Consider the following 19916-nt stretch of genomic DNA (forward strand, 5'->3'; position numbering starts at 1 on the left):
AGGCCAAATCCAGGACCACCAGCTTCTGGGTGAGTCCACGCCCACCACCCACACCGACAGCACTCGGCAGGCAGGCAGGCCGGCCACGGACAGAGGGGGAGTCTCGCCCCGCCTTGGGCGCTCCTGAGCGGGCAGCAGAGCTGACTTTGCTCTCGGCCTTTCCCGCAGCCCCTCCTATTGCAGCTCCATCTCCTCGGCTCGGCCCAGCGCCTGGGGCTTCCTCGGCCCTCCTTCCCATCCACTCGCCCTGCGGCCTCCCACTCTGGATCCTCCTCCCTACGTTTCAAGAGGGGCCCTGCCCTGGTGGAGGCTAAGCCTTCAGCCTCAGCCCTGAGTGCAGCCCTCATTCCCCTGCTAAGGATACCCCTGATTGCGCTCCGCTTCCTGAACCCTCCCCATGGAGCCTGCGCTTTCTCCCAGCACGGCCTCTCCGCACCCACCCACCCCGCTGCACCCCCTTCCAGAGTGTGCTCCAGGTGGCTCCCACACGCAGCGGCCTGGCCTGGGTGCCTACACAAGGGCTGGGGAGCGGAGGGCCCCAGGCTGGGCTGCAGGGCCAGGCAGTCCTGCACCCCTGGGGGCAGTCTCAAAACCGGTCAGCAGCACTTATATCCTCAGCCCATCCAGGGCGGCAGCAGCCACACAGGAAGCCGGCTTCTGGGGAAGGCTCAGCCTGACACAGCACAGAACACCCATCCACCGAGGGAGGGGGCCTCACACACTAACTAAATACAGCAGGAACAAGCCCAGCCAACTTGAAGAATTACAGGGGAGGAAAGAGCAGAGAGAAAAGCATCTCCCTATGATGTGCCCGCACTCAGAAAAAAAGCCTATTGTTAGAACTTGAGTTTGGGATTTGGTTTAATCTAGTGAGACCCACGGAGGAAAGAAACAGACGAGCAAGATGACCAGCTTGGTCCTCCAACTCACCCAGCTGGGCTTAACCAATAAACAAGTCCTGTTTAAAGCCAGATAATTACTAATAAGCGAATCTATCAAAAAGTCTGGATTCACACTTCTACATCTTCCTAACAGAAAGCTCATATAGTCACGTAGAGAAACAGAACCAAAGGATCATTGAACGTTTTGTCCTCTTCTAGTTTCACACAATGGGAAAATACCTAAAGCCAAGCCCCGTGACAGGAGGGACGGCCACGATGGAAGGGAGAGTCAAACCTTTGCGGTTCTTTATTAAGTTTCATTTACTTTAATTGGAGGGAGGTAAGGAGCAAGCTCCCACACTCCCCACCAGCGCTCCCTCCCCCTTCACTAAAGGAGCAAGAGCTGGCTTGTAGCAGAGGCACCCAGACCAGCACAGACATGAGAACATTCTTCCACAACCGAGCTGAGAGTTCTTGAGAATGGACTTGTGTAAATGACTCTTAGTAAACAACCTGTAGCCATCTGGCTTTCAACTGTAACCCTCCCAAGTCATGGTGGAAAATGCAGTTTCTAAACAATGAAAAAACTGGAGAAAAACCAGCGATCAAATGCTATTTCAGTACGCAGATAATAAAACTAATTCAGTATCTTTTCACTCACGAAGGAGTAAGTAAACATTACATAATTTTTACATGAGATTACAGACCCTGAAAAAGGGATATTGAAGCAAAACCATGGTTAAGTAGCTCGCTTTAATACTGTACATTTTTCTTTGTAAAATAAACATTTACTCCCTATAAAGCTGCCCAATGATGAAAAAGAAGCACTAAGCAATAAACCAAAATGTTTGCAAAGCCACGGAGAGCTATCATACACTGGCAAACGTGCTGTGATGCGGTGCCCTGGCAGCTGGCACGGCGGCGATGGGAAATGCTGTGTGGGTCACTCGAGTCCCACCCACGTAGAAATCAAATTAAATTTCACATGACTTCTACGCCAACTGTGTTTTAATACAGCAGTACTGTGGGTGACAGACATGGCTTAGCCACACTATGGCCTGATTTAAGAAAATTAAAGCCCGTGCTTCAGAGCATTATCTCCTGAGAAACAGCTCCTTTAAACAGTATCAGAAAGAACCTGCCTTTACTTCTGAGGGTCTAGTAGCGCTCACACCCACAGCTCAACAGTGACAGGAATAGAAAGTTCTTTCCCTTTGCACAAACAAGGAATTCATGACGGGGTTATTATTTTTTCCATATGGAAACCAGATCGGTATTTTTAAAATGCATCTGCCTCAGAAACTTAGACAAAATAAGAATGGGGTGCCAAAGTCATGTGGGTACTTGAAATAGAGAACTTCACAATGCTGGAAGACTTACTCAAACGCAAAAAACAGAATACCAAAGGAGGCCAAGTCAATACAATCAGATCTGCTAAGAATTTGGAAGTCTGTGTTCTTGCTCTAAACATGGAGGAGTCCACGGCTGCTCACTACCCAGAAATGCACAAAGAGAAAAACAGCCTGCCTCGTAATTTCTCCCGGTCAACCTAAGAGTTGAGGCAAGCCGCACAAGTTTCAACAGCTCTGAAGAGTTTCTACACAGGCTCTTGGAAAGAAAATAGGAATTTTCCAAACCTACCCTCCCGGTCTACAAGCAGCACAAAGAAAACAAACCCTGACTCTTCCAGAAGCCTCTGACTGCTGTCACGGGGGCATCGCTCACTCCTGGCTCCCTGAGGACCACCCACGCCCCGGAGGCCCTGCACCACGCCTTCCCCCGGCAGGCCTCCTACAGCAGCAAAGGTCCCCAACACGTCTCACCACTGACCTTCCACCGGCAGGAGCAGCGCAAGGGACGGGGCCCGCCAACCCCCGCGTCCTCCGCGCCCCTCCAACAGCCACGGAGGGCGCCTCCCCTCGCAGCCCGGCTGCCGGCCGCACAGGAGGACGTCTGAGAGGCTCCCGGACAGAACGAGCCTGGGACCCACTGGCAGTGGCGTGAGTTCTATTATTACCCCATTATCACTCTGGGATCTGGGCCTAAATGGAGCGTGCTTCCTCCCTGGTGCCATTTCCTTTCATCCTGGCTGGAGACTAAAAGCAGATCAATGGGGGCAATGCATATGATGTCACTTCAATTTACAGCGGCGGCCTCCCTCTCTTTCAGTCTGTCTGAAACACACAGAAAGATCAATTCTTCCCAAAAATGGTTAAAAAATGCTTAGGGAGCATTCTTCTTCCAGAAAAGCATTCTCTGCTATATTTGTCTATGTTACTACGGCAGGAACTGTTTACACTGAACAAAAACAGAAGAAATGGGGGAGGGAGGAAAATCTCAAATTCTCCCATTTGCTGGCTAAAATTCAACACAAGCAGAGTCCAAACCAGAACTAGGGCGGCCGACCTTTGAAAGTCACACATTTCCTGGCACAGAGGCACAAGACACAGCAGTCCTCCTTTGCCCCTTGGATTAGAAAGGTAATCCCAGAGATTTAATGTCTTTTTACTAGGACACACCCCCCACCCCCACAAAGCCTAACAAGTTCCTTTCTACTCTTCCCAGACAACACACCCACTGCACCACACACCCTAATGTGCCCCCCTAGTCCGCAGGGGTGAATGTAAACTGTCCGTGTTCACACAGCTTCTTCCTTACAGGCAACAAGGAATTCTGACCACAGGACACAAGACAGAACTTTAAACCAAGTTACCTTTCAGATGCTGCTCTGAATCAAAATAAAGTAAGTAAAAATCTCTAAGTTGTATAAATTTTCATACAGTGATTTTTGAAAGTGGGGTAAAATTAAGATATAATCCACAAAGTTCATCATCAAAACAAATGTGTTCTCCTTCCTCACAATCCAAAAAGAAACACAAAATCTTAAAGAGTATCAGAACTCTGGCACAGCTGACTCTGCCCACCCCAAATACTGGCCAGGAGGGTGGTCTTCACATCACTGTCACTACATGACCTTTCATCTGCCACATAATGATAAACATTTTTAAGTGACAAAAATGCATAGGCATGTGTCTGCCCAAGAGCAGTAGTCAACTAGGATATTGTGACATAATTAAAATATTTTTAGACTAAAACTGTAACTTGTATAGGGGAAAAACATAATCGATTTGAACTGCTACTGAAAACAAACCGAAAACAAAACTTACAAAAGAAAAACTATCCTTCATATGTTGAAGAGAAACAATGCATTTTTTTAAATGGCCAAATTTAGAATAGAAGTCTGGTTCATATTATTTTGGGGACACAAATTTGATCTGTCAACCAATGAAAAGCCACCATAATGAAATTAATTTTCTTCAGAATAAAGAATTCAATCATTAGATACATTCATCCAGTATAACCAGTTATTTCTGATTATCAAACATCTTTAGGAAGTATGTCTGCAGTCAAGTTGTAGAAAAATTCAAGCAGAAGCAAATACTCATATAATTCATTTCACATAGGAAAAAAAGCGTATTTACTACATTTTGGGGAAAACAACTTTAACAGCTACAGCTGAAAAAGACTACCACACTTTTCGTTTTCAGCCATGGTCTGGTAGTGGTGCTTCCAAAAGTGACACCACAGTGACTGCAACAGACACCAACATTAGCAAACAGTACCTGAAATAATTCACTGACATGATCATTCTCATGTCTCACTCGTGTCAGATTATAAGGGTCAAATCTTCATGTGCTCACACTTCCCCTGACTTCCATATAAGTATTACCGAAACTATACGCAATCTGATACAAAGCGTATTATTTAAACTACATAAAATGCAATCCTCCTGTCAACTCTTCTAATCACGTGTACACTAATGGTTTAGGTTATAGCACAGTCTGGAAAATAAACCTTTGTAAACACTCAAATTGAAAATTCCCAAGTATTTTACAAGAGACGCTTGGAATCTTTGTGTCTGCCTTCCCAACGCAGGAACCTGCCAGACCAATAACCAAAGGGGCCACAGGGAGACCATTCCTGATCTGAATTTTATGCTTCTCAAGAAAACAACCGCTCATGAAGAAGAAACTATAAATTCCTAAGTGAGTCAGTCCATTCACCCTGCTATGATGACACTGGTGTGCTCAATGTAGGACTTGTTTAAGGCTTTCTAAAGAATCTGGAATGAAAACAATTATATGTATGCATATGTATGACTGAAGCATTGTGCTGTACACCAGAAATTGACACATCATTGTAAACTGACCATACTTCAACTGAAAAAAATAAAAAAGAATTTGGAACACCTTAAAATAGCAGAGAATACTTCTAACCTTTCTTGTATTCACGTTTTGGTTTTTCAGGTTTTTTTTTTTAATAGAAATCTGCTTTTCCTTTCCTTAGAATTAATGCTCTTAATAATTCTGTATTTAATAGTTGATATATTTATCTTGAATAGGAGTGTATATATTTTATGGATCTGAGTTATAAGTTATAAACAATAGTATTTTCTAATTCAAAATTCTGGTTGCATACTAACTTATGATCCCCCCTCAAATCCAGCAGATGAATATGTCTTTATTATGGAAACTGCCAGTCAAAAATCTGTGTGTCAACATCTTGGCTATGGCGTATAACCATCACACAGCGGAATATGATGCAGCTAGTAAAAGGAATGAGATATAAGTTTCTGTAATATGCCAAGACAGAAATGTTATTAAGTCGGGGGGTTGAGAATAGAATGCAGGCTATGGTTAAATTTGTGTGAATAACTTTCTAAAGATACATAAAAAGAAATTAAGTAACTCTTCACATCAACTCTTTCTCTGAGTAACCTACGTGAGCTGCCTGGTCTTTTTTCCTGCCTCCAGATCAAGCTGAACTATTCTTCCTAAATCACATTAAAATTTTTCCCAATAATTCACTTAAAGGAGAGAAGATCCACTTTATGAAGTAATTCAATATTGCAATCTAAGTACTGAAATGCATGAATGATTAAAGCCAATGCTCTAATGAAGTACTGAGCTGGCAACCTGGAAACCAGGGGCTTCTGTAAAGCAGTTAGTGACAGACAGATCCCCTAACAGGAGTGTGCACCAAGAAACCTACTAGCCTCTCTATTCTTAGTCAAAATAATATTTGAAAGTAATGTAGATCTCAAAAGTTCTGATGTCAATACTTCTACACAGAGATGAATGCTAATACCACTAAACGTAAAACAAAAGTTTTAGGCGAGCAATGCCCAAACACTGAAAGACTTTAAAATTTTTTCCAAGTGCTTTGCAAATCATACACGAAGCACTCAGTCACATGCTCAGATTTTTATGTCGTCATTTACAATATAAATGAACTATGAAATATTCTCAGGTTTTTCCAAGGGAAAAGTCAGTAGCTATAATTTCATTCAAGTCCAGAATTTCTTCCTATCTTTCTCTAATTTCCTGTATTACCCCCAATATGTCAAAATCAGATAGTCTGTGTGGGATTATTTATTACAAATTTATTAACTTCTACAAAACAACTACATCAACGTTAGATTCCTCTGTGTAACTTCTGGTTGAATTTACTTTCCAAAGTCCTATGTTCCTGGTAAAACGTGATCTATGATACGCACAAAATTAAGGTGTTCAAAGGCACAAATATGCAACCCTTAGGAATATTCTGTCTGAAAACAGGTTTCCTCTAAATTGCAGGTGACTGGCAAATAGGAAAAAGAGCTAAGCACTTACTGAAATTACGCTCTTTTAAAACTTTATGGACAAAACCAGGACCCTCCTCTTTTAAGTTTAAATGAGGAATAACTGACTGCAAACAAAACCATATTTTAACTGCTATAAAAAGACTGTACATGTTTAAGGCAACTCCGTAAGGAATGGAACTCAATCTTGCTCATTTCATGTGCCACCTACCCCATGCCAGATACTCCAATGTTGATCAAATCTAAATTAAGAACTTAATGTCCCACAGAGTATGATACAGTAAGAAACAGAAAACTGACTGCAAGAACGAATGTCAATCAAAAATTCAGTGATTTAAGTAAAACTATTCAAAGAAAACGTGTATGACTATACCTGAAAATTCAAGGCAGAAGTGATTCTCACTTCTAAACGAAAACAAAATTTAAAAATAGACTTAAAATATCAATTTTGAAAGTTTGATAAACTTGTATAGTAACGGATGTGGTGAATGATTCTTACTTTAAAAGCTAATGGTAAAATAACTGAAATCTCTCATCAGTTGTAATCAATGAAATGATGGCTCTGCAATGTCTTTAAAGAACTAACGACTAAGACTGCGTGTGGAACAACCCCGTTCCCTCTAAGTGCAAACTCAAAAGTTCTCTATTACAGAGACACGTCCCTTTGCTCTCCACAGTCTCCTTGTTCAAACTTGCCATTACACATTACATTTTTTAAAATTTTCAAAATTAACATTTAAAAAAATGCAAGCCACAAAAGCATTTTACAGATAATGATACTAACAAGAGTTGCAAGGTGAGAAAAAAACAAAAAACAGAAGGGAGAAACCAAGCCATACTCTGGTGCTCGGCTTATGGGAACAGCTCGGGAACAGACAAGTGTACACTCAACATATTTTTAAGCCAAGAACCTAGTTTATAAGCAAATTTCACTCTTCGGTATTCATTCTGGTGTAAAATACTAACATTCCATTCCTCCTAGTGCCTGTCCTTTCTCCTTCACAGTCAAAACAACATAGATAACTTTTTGGTTAGACTTTAATTTCTAATATTCTTCTTACATTTTCTACCAAATCCAAACTAGGCATAAATTTTGGCCATCTGTCTACAATTTGTTGTGGTTTCTATCATAAAGTTGACAAAGCAAAGTATCCTGAAAGGCATGCACCAACCACAACTAAAGAGGAATCGGGGGTGAGGTGAAGGAGGGTGAGGAGTCCAAACACAAGAATTACTGCTGGAAAAATACAGGAATAAAGTTGTTTTTACTCAATAAAAATGTGTTGAGAGTACTGTACAATTTACTATCCAATGTCTCAGTTTTCTTTCACAGAATGATTTCAGGCACATGAAGCCCAGGAGTCAGATTTCACTCAATTTCTGTACACTTTTGGATTCTAGTCCAGACGTTTTATATCCTGGATTAACTCTGAAAAGTTTTATGAGGAATAGATCTAGCAAAGAATTATCTTCTCAAGGGTCACTTAAATACTTACAGAAATTTGTAGTGAAAAAAACTGACTTAAGAATTTCAGGAAAAAGAAAGGCAGAGAACAAGTTTCACATACTTTCAAGAAATGTTTACTTCATTTTAACTCTTCCTTTTCTCTCTTCCATCTCAATATCAGCGCATCTGAAGGGAATAAAAGCTCTTAATGGGCCAGCATTTTGTATGAAAGAGAAACAGCTGTCTTGTGGAAGCCTGCCAGGTGAGAAGGTGAAATAAACAGGTGAATGGGAAACAGAACACTAAACCACATGGACTCGGACAATGCCAGGTTTGTTTACCCCCAAATTGCAGTCTATGTACAAATGGCTGAATAACTCAAAAATTTATGTACTTCCCATTATGATAGAACTATTTCCAACTTAACATGCCGACTGAGACTGTTATAAAAATGTTCTTCCAGTTCCAGACATGCTCTTTACCGCTATGAGAAGGCAGACATTATAATCTTAAGCCTGCCTTCAGCTCCAACTTGGGACTCACGGGCCCCAAGCAGCCTGCAGTGGACGCAAGAGAGCAGGAAATCTGAGGCTGGGCCTTGTTTGCTGCCGTGGAAAGTTTCTCACGTGAGTTCAAATACTTGAAAGTTAATCAAGAGAAATAGGTCTTCGAAGATGCAAAACAGATACATATTAACCATGAACAGACCTGAAATTGATAGCGTTAAAATCCTAGCAGGTCTAAGACCTACCAAAACCTTTCATAGGTGGTTGGCATGAACATGATTAAACCTAAGACATGTTTTCTAGCAGAATCTAAAATATCAAGTATTCCAAGTTACTCCTAACAGACTTCTAAGAAATCTCAAACAATAGGAAGTTTTAGTATTTCTGTTTTTGTATCTGCCTTTATGTATGTATAACCTATTCATAATAAAAATTCAGTTTTATAAGCATAATACATTTTAATAGCACAGAAATTTTGGAAATTACAGGAAACGTTAAGACATTTCTAAGTTCAGATTGTTTATTCAATTTTCATGGAAAATAATCTATGGAAAATCAAACTTTTCCTCCCCTCAGTAAGTATCCTAGCTTATGTTTTATAAATTAACTTGGAATTTATGTTTAAAAAAAAAGTTACAATGAAATGTAGTTTTCTTTATGTAGGTTTTTAGAAACTTTTCTTATATAATTAAAACTAAAAAGAGAGACTTTAAAAACGTTTAGTCTTCACATTTTAACAGAATTTCTGCCACTTTGCTTTTACCAGTTACAACGTATCAACTATAATCTACAAATTCTATTTCGAAGTGAAGCCTGACTTCTTTACAAGTTAACTTGAAAAACCAGTGATCACAGATCTCCCCCCAAATAAAAAGTGGACACAGATTTCTAAATCACTAAATACAATTTCACAGGTTGAGAAGCACTTTTCTGATTTCACAACGCAGGGTCTCATCTCAAAACTTTACAAGTAATAGTTACCTTTGACGCAGAAATAAAACATGAACAGGTCTGCTCCCTCCAGGGAAATCCAAACAAACTTCTCTTTAGAGTCAAAGTATAAAACGCGGCTCTTTTATTGTCTCTGGTTAGCTCTCCAGCACTTGGTCTACGGTTCGACCTAAGAACGCTTGCTAGGAATTGAGACCAAAGACCAGAACCCCTCTAGATCAATCAGCACACACCCCTTGACAAAAAGGAAAGAGGACACTTCTCCAGAGAATAAAGTTAACCTGAAGAACATTTCTAAAGAAGGCTCCAGTCTGAAGCAGTAATTTGTTACTCTTTTCCTGCTCGATCTGCCCTCTGTATAACTTTCTTGAGCACATCAATTTGTTTACCCGCTCCCTCTTCCTTGAAGGCTTGGTAAACAGAGTACACAAAAAACTACAATACAGATGCCCATGCCCTTGAATGCACTCAAAGTTTAAAATGTTTACAACAAGTACAAAGGCGTGAAAACAAAGGCAACAGCCCGTCAGAAGCACCCTACAGCATTTTTGAAGGCAACCAGAACTCCCATTCACATCAAAAGATACCACCATGGTAGTGGGAATGCAAACTCCACAGACCGGGCTGTCAGCTGTGAGCAGATAAGAACAGGACTAGGAAGCAGAACGAGTAAGAGGGAACCAAACCTGGCTTTCCTTCCCGCTACAGCTCCTTCGGTGGAGAGGCTAGAAGGAGGAGGTTAGAAGGACGGGAACGAGAAGGGATTTTGTAGACGGAGAAGAAACCACCTGAGGTCTCCTAACCAGCAACAGCTGACGGCCGCAGGCCCGCGCAGCCGTCAGACCCGCCGGGCTGCCGCGGGCGCGCCCGGCCCGGAGGGCGGGAAACGCCTTACTTACTGGGGATCCCGCTGGGGCGCGGGCCGGAGCCTGGACTCCTCTGGGCTCCGTCCCGGGCGCCGGCTCATATCCGCAGCGGCCGCCGCGCGCGCCGCCTCCTGCTCCCGGGCCAATCCCCGCAGAGGCCGCCGCCGCCGCGCCCCGCCCCGCCCCGCGCGCCCGGCCCGGCCCGGTTCCCACCGCGCGGCGCCCCTTCGCGGCCACACCCCGGCCCCCGCCCCGCCCCTCCCCGCCAGGCAGCTCCCACCCAGTAATTACTCTAATTAGAAGTTTTAGTCTCAGCAGTTAAACAATGTACGAACCAGTCCCAACACAGCCTGCAATTCAAATGGCTTTGAGAACAAAGACAATCATAGCTGTAGCAATTTTTCCTCTAATTTATAGAATGTGGAGACTTTCTCTCGTTGTACACTATACTTAAAAAAAAAAGTTTAACCTCTAGTCTACATGCCTTTCACAAGGATATTAGCATTTCTATGGAAAAACACCAGACTATAACCGCTACAAAAGAAAAAAAGTTTCCAAAAAATGAGTGTTAAACGTCTAAGTTTAGTCCCACCTGAGGAAGATTTACAAATGTTCCTGGATCACCTGGTTCTGAATATTAATGTCTTCATTCTAGTTTTAAATGTACAGGAGCTATTTCAGGATGAGTAATATTACAACCATAAAACATGTCCCTAGAAAAATAGAGCACCAAAAACAAAAAGCCTTTTTATATACTTTATTTTCCAGTACTGGTTTGATCTTTAAAGCAATCTGCATCCGTTTTAGAAGAATTACTCTGAACAACTCAGAAATTAAGTTTATGTGAAAGATAAAAAAACATAGGCAATGAACTACTGGAGTAGAAAAATAAAACCCACTACAGAAATGTTACACTAAAAAGGTGATATGACTTATATGTCTTCCCCTTTCAACATATATTTTTCAAAATTAGATTTTAATTTTTTCAAAATTTCAGATAATTGTGTTTTCAGTCCCACTCCATACATGCAGTTACTAGAATTATGATCTAAAATTTTACCATTTTTAAATGAAGGTAATCCTAACTGCTCACATTATGGAAAACTAACTTTGTACTTTATTTTCCTACAAAATGCTATTTTTGTTTAGCAGCTAAATTTGCCTCTCTAAATATTGAGAGATATCTGAACACAATGTAGTTTCATTGCAGTAAGCACTTTAAAAGTTAATCTTTTAACAAAAAACCAACTAATTTCAAGTTAGAAAAGTAGAAAATAAAGAAAAACAAATGCAAACATTTTAAAATGCTAATGAGTCTACCTTGCTTAAAACTTTCATGCCCTGAAAGTAAGATGACATTCTTAAATGTTTAAACTAAGAAAATCAGGTGCCTGTGAAATTAAAACTTATGACTCCCAAGCACTTGGTTATAAACATGATGAGCAACTGAGGACACAGTGAGAAAAGTTTCTTCAGAGAAAATATATTCCCCCTCAAACTTATTTTTCCAAAATTCCCGCTGAGTCAAGATCTAAATCTTTAAATGGCTTTAAAGTTTTTACTTAGCTAGCTCAATCTCTAACAAGAGATTACGCAAGACAGGACACCACCCTCTAAAGTACTAAGAACATTACTTTCAAATGTATCAGAACATTAAAATTAGTCAAACTTTTTAAAACACATTTTTTCAGTTTGAAAAATGCATATCTACCGTCAATCAATATAAATATTCTGTAAAGAGACAGACAAGAATACAGAAATCTTTCAACAAAATATACCAAAATGTTCTTGTAAAAGTGAACATCTAACAGTCAAGCACCCAAGCCTGATGCTTATTTTACTTATTTTTGCATTTACTTTTAAAAGCAAAAAGCTGTTGCTGATTAAGCTGCTGGTCAAGTCTGCAATTCTGCTTTAAATTGAAAGGCAGAGAGCAGACTTAAAAACCACATAGCACACACTGTCCTGAGAGTATCTCCACTTAAGAGAGAGTTCTCACCATCATCACAGATTCCAGTTTTCACTGGTTCCAGATCTTTTTATAATTTACCATTTCCCCCTCAGGAAGTCTAATCAGTAGCCCACCCCGTGAAATTATTAGTTTTTTAAAGAAAACATACCTGGGAAACGTATGCCCCTCTTTTTTTTTTTTTTTAAGCAGAGCGCCGTTCTCGGCTGGCCAGCAGTGCTGGAGCCACCTGCGCATCGCCCTGCTCCCATCTCTCTTCCAAGCAGGGAGGGTGGCATCTTTCCAAAGCAGGTCCCCAAAAGCCACTACCAACTCCGCAGGGCCCACTTGGCGATGCCACCCCTAAATCCTTGCATGTCTTGCTCCTCGCTCTCAGCTAACTTCAGCTAAGTTTAATGACGGGGCGAACTACACTGACATCTGCCTGCTCCTCCCTGAAAGCAAATAATGACCCAAATTAGAAGCACGAGGACAATGGACTATGAAAGGGAGAAACCAAAATTAAAGTACTCAGCTCTTAGGGCAGCTGCGGCTGTGGTGCAGCGATCCCTGACCCGAGCAACTCTCTCGGTTCCAAAGCCGAGGCCCTGGTGAGTGCGCAGGATCCCTCACTACGGACAGAAGCCTTTCGCTAAAGGACCGAGCCACCAGCGTCCACCAGGAAGACGCAGCCGGTCCCTGCAGGGAAGATGGGGGGGGGGGGGCTTGGGAAATCTCATGTGTGCCCAGCCCAAAAGCCCGACTCCAAAGCCGGGAGCACACCTAAACAAGAAGATCTGAATCAAGCAATAGGTTCTTCCTCCACGCTCTGGACTCTCACCCGACACCAGCCCTGAAGCCTCTGCTAAAGTCCGCCGCCCGCACCAGTGTGCAGGGCGGCCTCGTGGTCCCAGCGTCAGCTCGCACTGCCCGCGGGAGAAAGCTAGGCGGAGGGCGGGGACGCAGGGGCACCCACGGAGAGGGGCGTCCCGGCCCCGGGCCCCGCCCCCGTCATCCAAGAGCTGGGGCCCCTCGCCCCGCACAACGCGCTGCATCGCTTGGATGCGGGTCCTTCCCGGTGCAGGCGATGAAACTACCCCTAATTAAGCACTAGCTTCCTTTCCTCTGAACACATAAAGAGCAGGCGCTACGGGAACTTGCGGCTGGCGAGCCACCTACAATCCCGGTCTAAGCCCGCTCGCTACTCATTTGGCGACCATGCGCACAAACTCTGCGACGTTCTTTCTCTGACCAGTTAAAAACTCGACCCAACTGTAAAGGGTGTCAGGAAACGCCGTTGCGCCCTTTCTGTCTTTATAAAGACCCACTTTGCTCCTGGGGGCGAATTTACAATAGTCCACCCTTCTCCCCAAAGCTCATTAAAAGACAACCGTGCGGATAGTGTAGGGTGAGAAAATGCAACCGGTGACCCTACCAAAATGACCACCAAATGTTAACCAGCTGCCCAAGAAGCTCTCCATTCTCCTCTCCCCCAGATTCCCAGAGCCCCCTTCAGTGCTGCCCTAGGGCCTCGTCAGGCCTGCGTTGCTGCAGGGCCTGGACTACAAACCCACTCGGCCTACCACCGCCAGGCCAGGCAAGTTTCCCTAATGCACAACTCTGACGCCAGCCTTCCCTCTGTCCTCTGACTGAAACAGTGACACGTGTGCCCCAACGTGTGTCGTTCAGTATGCTCATTTCCAGCTCCAATCTCGATACGCACTGACAGTCTAGCCCCGCCTGGAGTTCTCTCTCTCCCTCTCTCTCTGAATCACGTTTCAAGGGCTACCTTTTTCACGAATGCTTCAAGTAACAATTTTTGCTTTCTGGGTTTCGTCCTCTCATTCACTCCCATGTAGACTGCTCTATTCTGCCATGTAACAATGATTACAGTGCTCCCGTGTATATGCTCAAATTTCTGAGCTCCCTGCAGGCCTGCGGTGTCTTCTTTGTACATCCCCCCACCTCTGCCCACCAGGACCCAGCAAAGTCAATTTTGGATCAATGTAACCTGTCTTATAGCAAGATCAAAGTTTTTTTAGCAACTAAATGATGAAAATTTGTTAAAATAGGATCAACCTTAGAAGTCAATTTTAAAGATAGTAACTTTTTTTTAAGCCTTATGCCATTAATTTCACAGGCAAAGCCATTACAGGTAAATGTCATCTCTATTTCAGGGACATTTTCTACTAGGAAGCTGTTGACAGCTTAACCAGGGCAGCTCTGCTTTATGCAAATGCAGGTGGTGCTCTTCTTCCACAGAACTTCACAACATCTATTAACTCAGTTGACTTCGCCATGGCCTGGGGCGGGAGATGGGGGGACACCACGTTACCCACAATCTTCAAAGCGATGACTGTGGAAAAGGGCCACAGAAAAGCCACTGAACACACAAGAACACGTACAGAGCACTTAAAACTAAAAATTTTACAGATGTGCACACCAAAAAGGACGTTTATAGTGCTAGACAAAACATGATTAATTCAATTCTTGTCAATAAAACTAGTAATTGGATCCTCTTTTTGAATAAAGAAATGCCAATGTCCCCCAAACTAAAATTATAAATTATTTGAATGTCACACTTGAATTTTCTCTTTATATTCATCAGTTGACATTAGATATTAAGGTAAAATAAAAACTCCTTTTAAGCTAAAAATATGAATTTCCCCACCATGTTACAGCGTATCTGTGTGTCTGCACATGTACCTGTATGTGTTTCTCCTGGTGGCAGTTATAAGAAACTGTAAAAAGCTATGAGGACCCACTTCTAATACCACACCCTGTATCTGCCTGCTATCCAATCCTCTGAACTCCCCAATTCACTTACCCTTTACGTTATCAACATTCTCTCGTGGGATAAGCAGGATAATGGCCACATCCTAATCTCTGGAACCTGTGAATATGTTAGGTTACATGGCAAAGGGGAATTAAGGTTTTTAATGAACTGAGCTAAATATGGGGAGACAGATGATCCTGGATCATCCAGGAGGGGCCAATACAATCACAAGGTCCTTGTAAGTGAGGAAGGTGGGCAGGAAAGAGAGAATCAGAGACACAGCAATGTGAGACGGACTCTGCCTAACCTTGCTGGCTTTGAAGATGGAGGAAGGGGTCTTGAGCCAAGGAAGGCAGGGGCCTCTGAAAGCTGGCATAGGCAAGTAAATGGATTTTCTTCTAGTGTCTCCAGAAAGGAACAAAGGCTTGCTGACATCTTGACATTAGCCCAGTGAGACTGATTTTGGATATCTGACCTCCAGATACTATAAGATATAAAATCTGTGTTGTTTTAAGTCACTGGATTTGTGGTGATTTGTTATAGCAGCAGTAGGAAACGAATACATCTGGGTTCCAAGTTCCTCTTAGAATCAGCCTCACTGCTTCTTAATGTTTGGCTCAACAAGTGAGCAAAATAAAAAGCACTCTTTAAAAGCTCTCAGCTACACCTGAACTCTGATCATTTCCTTATAAGAGGGGAAGATTTCTCTCAGGTCCCTCCTCTCACCTCCTCCCAAGTTCACAGCTTTATAGGGGGATTTCAGGCTCATTTCTAGTGGCTGAAAAGTTCACTGGGGTCGGTGCGGTGGGATGAGCAGAAAGCTGGATAGGAGGTCTAAAAGCCCTTCTGGGTCAGGTTCCTAGCTGCCTGGCTGCTTTTACAGTGCCACAGAGGCCAGGGCAGAGCATGTCAATGAAACAAAGGACAAACATGAAACAAAACGCCATGAGCAACCACGTCTTGATCAAATCTAAGAGCGATTCAAGTTAATAAGTAACATAACCCCACCACCTTTTTCATGGCTTTAATTATTACAGCCAATAAAAAATATTCAGGCCATCCCCGTTTAAGGACGTTTTATTTACCCCTAAAGGCTAAAGTCTTCATTAAATGCAGAAGAGTTGTGTTCAATTCAACGCATATGGTGAGACTGCAGCCCAGTTTACTGTAATTTTTAAAGTATCTCTCTCCCTTCCCCCAAACACGCACACACACACCACAGACATACACACTCCCTGAATACACAGCACTGCAATTACAATCCGGCTGTATCAGATTTTACATCATTACATAACTGGTTTAAAAGACAATCTTATTTCTGAAGTTTCCCTTATTTTCTTTTTTTCTGGCACGAATCAATCTTTTCATGAGGCCATTTCCTACACTGTTCAAAGAGCATGTTACTGCTGCTAATGGGGTCTTCCTCTGCCCCTCAAATGTTTCACTCACATATGTCAAACCTGGCTAAGGTCCTGAACGTCACAGGGCCTCAGTTTTGAGAAGCCTGACAAAATGTCTAAGTAGTAAAAGGAATGGAAGAGGCTGGAACAACCCACATGTCCACAGGATCAGCAATATTACTTTCCTCCTTCCTTGTGTGAAGACTGTCAGGGAACTGCCTGATTAGGATGTTTTCCAAAGTTCACGCTGGTATCTTCCGGGAGAAACGATTAAAGCAGCCATCTCTCTCCCAGTCAATTCTTCCTTGAGGAATGAAGTACAATTCTTTACCATGTCTTTCATTAGAAAAGTGGTTTTTCCCAATCATCCCTCACGCAGCCATGATTTTATACCTTTGGCTCTCATTTGGCATTACTGTCCGTGGAGCTGAAGTGGCAGGCGAGGAGGCGGGACCACTCAAAATTAAGACACGGCACCCCCGCAAGAGACAGAGGCTGAGCTGGGGGAGGCTGTGTTGTGCAGGGGCCGCACCTCCATGAGTGTGCAACAGGGGGGGTGGGGACAGGAAAGCCTGCGGCACCAGCAGGCGTCTCTGGGAGCACACGGTCAGAAGTAAGTGAGGGAGAGGAGAGGGAAGACGACCAGTCTCCCTGCTCTCTCCTTTAATCTCAGGGATGGAGACAGGATCTGGGGAAGAACTGGGAAACATGGAGCTTCAGGCTATGGGAAGCAGCTCAAGATGAAACACCCCTGGTCCTAGGTCTCTGACCTTTTTCCTTTAACAAAAGGTGCTTATCATGTGGCTATACAATGGTCTAAGGCTAGACACTAAACTCAGCTTTGATCGCACATTGTATTAGCAGAATTGCACATAATGATTACAGCCCTCCTTAGTCTCTATTTCTTGGAAAAACCACTTCTGGTAGCAATACAATTCTAAAGGGGGAAAATAAAATGCAGAAGAGGCTGGGCATTAAATTTTACAAAGGACAGGAAAGTCATGGCTGTTTGATTGTGTATGTTCCTATCAATGTAGCTGCAAGCCTGTGGGAAGGGGCTTGGGGAAGCAGAGCCCTCTGGGGAAGCGGTGGCCTCAGAGTCACCTGACCCCATGCTCCTCTCCCCGCTACTGAGGTCTGGGACTGAGGAGAAATGACCCAGCGACTTCTTGCTGTTCTGTATGAGGCAGGGCTAACAAGCCTATGCTCTCCCCTCTTCTAGTCCCTCCTACACGCCCCTAATGCTATTCTTATTATATTCCCAGAATTAATTTAAATTAAAATAGCATCTTTAATATGCTTCAGTTCTGTGGGAAAAGGAAATATATCATTCATGCAATAACATAAAAAAATTAACATCCTGAAACGTGTTTTTATAAATTCTGAATAAAAAAGTGTCAAGCAATCTTATTTAGTCTGCCATCACAAATCATTGTCCTTAACAGTGAATGCCAGTGGCTATTTTAAAAATTTCTTAAAATTAATAACATAAGAAACGAATGAATATATAAATAGATGAGCATAATGCCCACAGCAGGGATAAACAAGTTAGCAAACTCATAAGTTGTCTGTTTGTATAGCTTGCCCTAAAGCTTTTGAAATATTACTCAAGTAAAATGTCTTGCTGGTCGGATAGACAGGACTTGTTTTAAACCGTGATCCAGTTTTTAGCGAAGCCATGAAAAACTAGAATTGAAGATAACCACATAAAAATACATGAATTTGTTAACTGTTTGTTAGTAGTAGAATATATTTACTATTGAGTTATTATTCACAAAAATATTCTTAACCTTGCCAATGTAATTTAAGTCACTTAACTTTTGTGCTATGAAAATAAAGAGTAACTTGTGATAGCCTCCTCTGAAAACAGGAATAAAGGGAAAGATGGCAAGACGTCTGGCTTCCGAATTACAGGAGAGTTTTAAGGCAAGAGTCACTCAATGACCGGTCTGGAGGCACAATGGCTAGAACCCTGGTGCCAGCTCATCCCCAGAGCACTGAACACTGCTGTCACTAGATGGAACAAATCCAATTTTTAAAACCTTTTCTCGCAAGTCTTACTTTTTTTTATCTCCATAGTATGACTTCTATTTCAACTGATCCACACTGCTCAAGATGTAGACTCCAAATGCATATGAAGTGGCCTGGCTGACCCCTCCTAGCCCTGCCTGCCATCACACTATTAAATACTTAAAGGCATTGAACACATACCCACAGGCCTCCATCTGACTTCTGTCCATCCAGTAGGACCACAATCACCTTGCTTTCAAACCTAGAGCTGGTCAGCCAACCACATTAAACCTGTCTTGTCTATAAACTCACTAAGGTCTCTTCAAGTCCAAACCTCTCACAGCAATATTAAGCCACCCTGACTGTGGGACCGATCATGTCACCTTCCTTCTGGTGGTGGTGGGCACGGATGAGTACCTGCCCGCCAGGAAGGAACCTGGGCACTTACTGGAGTCCAAAGAGCTTCCACAGGATAAAATGACTGGGGGAGACCAAAAAAGCTGGTGTTCAGGAAACGTGCAGCACCCCTTCGTGGACTGAGCTCGCTGCTGGCAGTAACAAGATCTGCAAATTCTAAGAATTTTAATGCAGGACTAATAAGAAGTACAGGAGAAGAAATCTCTCCAACAATAGAACTTAGCCTCATGGGGTGAGCCTTTCTCTTGCAGGGGCCCTCGGAGGTCAAGCACCCATGATTTGCTTGCATTGTAAAAATGGCGTTTGGCAACAAACTGAGTTATTTACAGCTGCTTTGTCTTCGTTTCCTCGGTTTAACTACCAGAATCTCTAAACAGACAGCGGCCCGGGTTTGTCTGCTGAGGGTTGTGGCAGAAGAGATTATGTCATTAAGCTTTTTATAACTTTATTCAGTTTTGTTTGGGGGGGGTGTATATGTCTTTACATTCAGATTTAAAATTTGTACAAGCTGCCTAGAAACCAAAAGCGCAGAAGAATCCACAGCCTGACGTGTGCCAAACTGAAACTGCTGGAAACAACACGCCTCCCCAGCTACACTCAGGGCGGAGCTCATCCCCGTCGGGCCTGTCATTCAGAGAGGATGGTACCTAGTTTGCCAGGGAGTTTGGTTTAGTTATACCTTGGGTATAACCGGAGAGCAATCAGTGGGGTTTTGCCCCTCCTCCTGTATCAGGACAGTACGTAGGGCTTTAGATTTGGGAGATACAGGCCTAAATGGCAGAGAACTTGCTTTGCATGGAGCATGGATGGACAGATGGATGGAAGCCTTCTCACACCGAAAAGCATCTCCCACACGGAGCAACTTTCATGCAAAGAGCTCCATGCGTCTCGTACACGTCTGAGGTGCTGACACTCCCCACACTGTCGTCACACTCAGGGTCACGTTCTGTAAACGCGGGCTCAGTCAGAAAGCTGGTCAAGATCACTGTACATGAGAAAGTGAAGCCAGATACACCCACAGGAATTTCTTAGCTTGCCCTGCTAGGTAACAGGCCGCACTATTTAGATAAATC

At 43.0% G+C, this 19916-nt stretch overlaps 1 protein-coding gene and 1 long non-coding RNA gene across 8 annotated transcripts in view; one reads left to right on the plus strand and one right to left on the minus strand.

Moving 5' to 3' along the window:
- AOPEP (aminopeptidase O (putative)) overlaps positions 1-19916 on the minus strand; it is a 325297-nt gene that overhangs the window by 26272 nt on the left and 279109 nt on the right. The window lies entirely within an intron of this gene.
- On the plus strand, positions 2713-5127 carry LOC140695965 (uncharacterized). Its single transcript, XR_012071835.1, has 3 exons — positions 2713-2881; positions 3542-3624; positions 4818-5127. It is a non-coding gene; the product is annotated as an uncharacterized lncRNA (long non-coding RNA).

The sequence above is a fragment of the Vicugna pacos genome, chromosome 4 (genome assembly GCF_048564905.1).
Source record: "Vicugna pacos chromosome 4, VicPac4, whole genome shotgun sequence".
NCBI classification, from domain to species: domain Eukaryota; kingdom Metazoa; phylum Chordata; class Mammalia; order Artiodactyla; family Camelidae; genus Vicugna; species Vicugna pacos.